The sequence below is a fragment of the Sinocyclocheilus anshuiensis genome, unplaced genomic scaffold, assembly GCF_001515605.1.
Source record: "Sinocyclocheilus anshuiensis isolate Anshui unplaced genomic scaffold, SAMN03320099.WGS_v1.1 scaffold1257, whole genome shotgun sequence".
Classification (NCBI taxonomy): domain Eukaryota; kingdom Metazoa; phylum Chordata; class Actinopteri; order Cypriniformes; family Cyprinidae; genus Sinocyclocheilus; species Sinocyclocheilus anshuiensis.
The window spans coordinates 133,754-138,635 of NW_015548249.1; positions in this window are offsets into that span (position 1 = coordinate 133,754).

A 4,882-nucleotide genomic window follows, 5' to 3' on the forward strand; every position below is an offset into this window, starting at 1 on the left:
TGTAAAATATGTTTAATCACAATCTTAATATTATACATTCACATACAATTATGAGTAGGAATCTGAAGGCTCAGTTTAGATATTGTGATTTCTTGATAAGGTCACTAAATGCAAATAATGACACACAACTAAGATAGCAACATAAACAGGCTTACCAACTTTTAAAATGGAGAAAAAGCTTTTCATATACATACACACGTTTAATATACATATATATACTTTCCATACACACATTTATGTATTTGAACTGCAAAAAAATTTCCACCCATTTGGATTGCACAGTTTTTAACATAAATTAATCAACTTAATGTGATCCATATTTGTCAGTCATACATCAATGAAACAGTTAAGAAACAGGCACAATTTCTGCACTGCAAAAAAAAAAAAAGAAATCGTTGCATGGATTATTATTAACTATTTGCATCTATTTTATTTTTTATCTATTTTATTTGAATTTATTCAAATGGCTGAGGATCAGCATTCTTCATTGTGAAAACAATTACATGTAATCAGTTAAAACGTAAAATACTGCTAGCTGTGGAACAAGCAGTATTCAATTAGTTCAAATCAATGAATCCTTACCTGCTTCATTAATGTGTGACTGACAAATATGCATCACATTAATTTTATTAGTTTGCGTATGTTAAAAATGTGTAATGCAAATGGATGGAATGCAAATGCAATTCAAATACTTAAATGTAAATATTTTTTTTATATTTAAATTTAAGTATTAGAGTTTGTGCATTCAAACAAACTACAGTATTTTTGCACAAATTAATTTGACAGAATCATGCAAAATTGGGAAAATGCCAACATGGAAATGCTATGTGTTGTGTAGTGAATTACTGCCTGTCAAGAGCAATACGAAAAGGAAGAGACATTTATAAACCAAAATTGTCCATTTTTGTAATTTATATATAAAAAGGTTCAAAACTTTGTTGTGATGTAAATGCAGATTTATGATGATCAGCCTAAAGCATAGTCTACTTTGCAAGTAGAGTGTTCGCAAAGTGCCTTAACTCTTTCCATCATACAGAAATCTCAGTCACACTTGCACATATTCAAGCTCAATGCATTACAATCAGCTCTTTTAACATGAAGTAAAAGGGAATAATTCACAATTAAGTTTTTGCCTCTTTTGTTTACAGACAAATGAAAGATGATATGTAAGAATGAAGATAGCAGAAAGGTTGAACTGGATCTGGAAACATCAAACTATAGCATAAACAATAAAGCTCAACATGTCTTAACACAGGTGCTAAACACATGGCATCGTTTCAGTGGATATGATGGTATATCTTGATACAGTGACAACTTTTTCATGAGTTCATGATATGCCCTCAGACAATCAGCTAAACAGACACAGACACACCTGCAGCGAACCCAGCTCAGCGTGTAACGTATGTGCATACGTTTTCTGTAATGCAATACAGTTTTTCTTTTCCAGTGCTACAAAAATGTTATGAAAAATCCAAGGTTCTCCCGTTTCCTGCTCTCCCTCTCATCAGTCCAGAGGAGTGAAGGATGGGGTGGAGGGATTATGCAGATTTATGATTATCAGCCTAAAGCATAGTCTACTTTGCAAGTAGAGTGTTCGCAAAGTGCCTTAACTCTTTCCATCATACAGAATGAAATCTCAGTCACACTTGCACATATTCAAGCTCAATGCATTACAATCAGCTCTTTTAACATGAAGTAAAAGGGAATAATTCACAATTAAGTTTTTGCCACTTTTGTTTACAGACAAATGAAAGATGATATGTAAGAATGAAGATAGCAGAAAGGTTGAACTGGATCTGGAAACATCAAACTATAGCATAAACAATAAAGCTCAACATGTCTTAACACAGGTGCTAAACACATGGCATCGTTTCAGTGGATATGATGGTATATCTTGATACAGTGACAACTTTTTCATGAGTTCATGATATGCCCTCAGACAATCAGCTAAACAGACACAGACACACCTGCAGCGAACCCAGCTCAGCGTGTAACGTATGTGCATACGTTTTCTGTAATGCAATACAGTTTTTCTTTTCCAGTGCTACAAAAATGTTATGAAAAATCCAAGGTTCTCCCGTTTCCTGCTCTCCCTCTCATCAGTCCAGAGGAGTGAAGGATGGGGTGGAGGGATTAATACTCTTCCGCTGGCCACCGAGATGATGGATGGACAGATGTGGAGAAGGACAGAAGGAGGTAAGAGAGAAGGCCAAGGGAGGAACGCTAAGCCAAGTGCTCGATAAATCTAATGGAAGGTCTGCTTTGCATCAGGCACTGACAGACTGTTGCAGGGGTGATATGATGAATGACTGCTTTACCGCTTGCTGATTGGACTGAATTTCATGTTTTTGCTGTATGTGAGCTCTCAAACTTTCGTCTTTGCACATAGCGTTTTACTGTGGGAGTTTCTGAGTGTACACTGATTTTCTGAAGGACCTGCTGACCTGGGAACAGTTGTTATTTGAGGAGGGGTTTGAAATGGGGCTGCAGTGTTTGAAGTTGCCAGCCAAAAAAATAAAACAATTTAAAAAAAAAATGGCAGGATACAGTAGGGTTAAGAATTTTTCTAAATCACTATTCTGATATCAGCATTTTTTGGCTGTGACATTACTGACAAAATCATCTAATTTAATGCTGAAATTATTATGGAGAATATGATACTGTCCAGTCTAATCAACAAACTTATTTTATTGATTATTTATTTTATTGTAATTGCACAGCAAATGTGTGTGTGTGTGTGTGTGTGTGTGTGTGTGTGTGTGTGACTGTATGTACACTGCCGGGATCAGTAAAAATTTTTGAATGGAGTCTCTTCTGCTCATCGAGGCTGTATTTATTTGATCAAAAATACAGAAAAAAGCAGTAATATTGTGAAATATGATTGTAATCTCTAATATTGGTTTCCTATTTTAATATACTTTAAAATATAATTTATTTCTGTGATGCAGTGCTGAATTTTCAGCTGCCATTGATTTATTATCAGTGCTGGAAACTGATGTGCTGCTTAATATTTTTTGGAACCCGTGATACTTTTTTCTTTGATTCTTTGATGAATAAAAAGTTAAAAAGAACAGAATTTCTTCAAAATAGAAATATTTTCTAACAATACAATCTATACTATATCACGTTTTATCCATTTAACACATCCTTGCTGAATAAAAGTATTAATTATTATTATTTTTTTTTTTAAGACAAAAACAATTTACTGACCCCAAACTTTTGAATAGCTGTGTCTATTGTAACAACATTTCTATTTTGGATAAACACTGTTCTTTTGAACTTTTTATCAAAGAATCCTGAAAAATGTATCACATGTCAATATTTCAAAGCTTTCAAGCTCCACTAAACTCTGTGCATTGCTTCTGTCTGTTCTGACTTCTATCTTGTCTAACACAGATAAGACTTTTTGGTTCTTAGTGCAGCAATCAAATGGGTCACATGCAGCTATCTAACCCGTAATGCTGTTTATATGCTTAATAACCTTGAAACTTAAAGATTTGTCAAGCCAACATAATTTCTATTTTTCTTTGTGATAGCTGTGGTAGTAGTCCTACCAAACATGAAACTTTTGTTTCATGACAAAAGTAAGGTGTAATTCGAATCTGTAATAGGATTTAATTTCACAAGCAGATCACTTCTTGACGCGGGACGTGTCTGCACCACATATTTGTACATTGTAGCATGGCATCGCTGTTTACACAAGTGTGTGTACTTCTGTTTCAGACCGCATGTGTGTTTTCAATCAGCATCTGTAGTCATCTGTAAGTGTCGTTGTGCTGTGACCTGGCTAAGATCAGATAAAGTATGGCTTCTCCCCTCCCCTCCGCCTGCCCTGCTCCATTTGTTATGGAGTAGCTGTCGGGGCGCTGTGATTGGTTGTTGTGGTAGACAGATAGCCGATAGGCCCTGATTAATAGTTGTGGCTCTGGCACTTGCTCATTGATCAAGGGAACAGGCTGAAGAGAGAGAGAGTTTTCTACAACAGACTCTTAGCTTCTGCTTATCTGGTTGCAGTGATGAGATAAAGCCTGTGTGCAGGCTGCTTTTGCAAAACGTAATTCATAGTGATATTATTTACAGTACAGAATGGTTAAAAATATATTAGCATGTGTTTTGCTAACAAGTCTAAACATAAAGTGTGTGATGTGTGCTAATATTATTATTGGAAACATAATACTTTGTACTATGCAGCAACAGAGATATTTTTATTATTATTATTCATTTACAGTAGCCTATCTTTATTTTTTAATCATCAATGGACAACAATAAATGACAAATAAATGTCTGTAAATCAATATTTTTTAAATGCCTGTAAAATAGATAAAACAAGCAAAACCAAATAAATCAACAAAATACAGAAACAATTAATTGTATTGTAAAGTTTTTCATTATTATTATTATTATCATCATTATTTACATAATCATTATTGGTTTTAATGACACAAACTGACATAAACCAAAACAGTGTCTGAAAAACGTTGCAAAATGTGATGTGATTGATGCTTATGTTATTACTGGAAACATGATACTGTCAACTCTGAGCAACATATATTTTATTATTTATTATTTCTTGACAATATATTTATTGTTTTTAAGCATCTATGGAAATATAAAAGACAAATGTATTATAAAATGTTTTAATAAAAACAATAACATATTTTATTATTTATTATTTCTTTACAATATCTTTATTTTTGTTTAATTATTGATAGAATTATAAAAGAAATTAAAAGACAAAATGTCTGTAAAACAATATTGTAAAATATTGTCTAAATGTCTGTAAAAAAGATTTAAAAATTAATAAAATGCAAAAAACAAAACAATTAATTGTAATGTATATAAATAATTGTATACATATATGAACTAAAATAGTAAAAAAAAA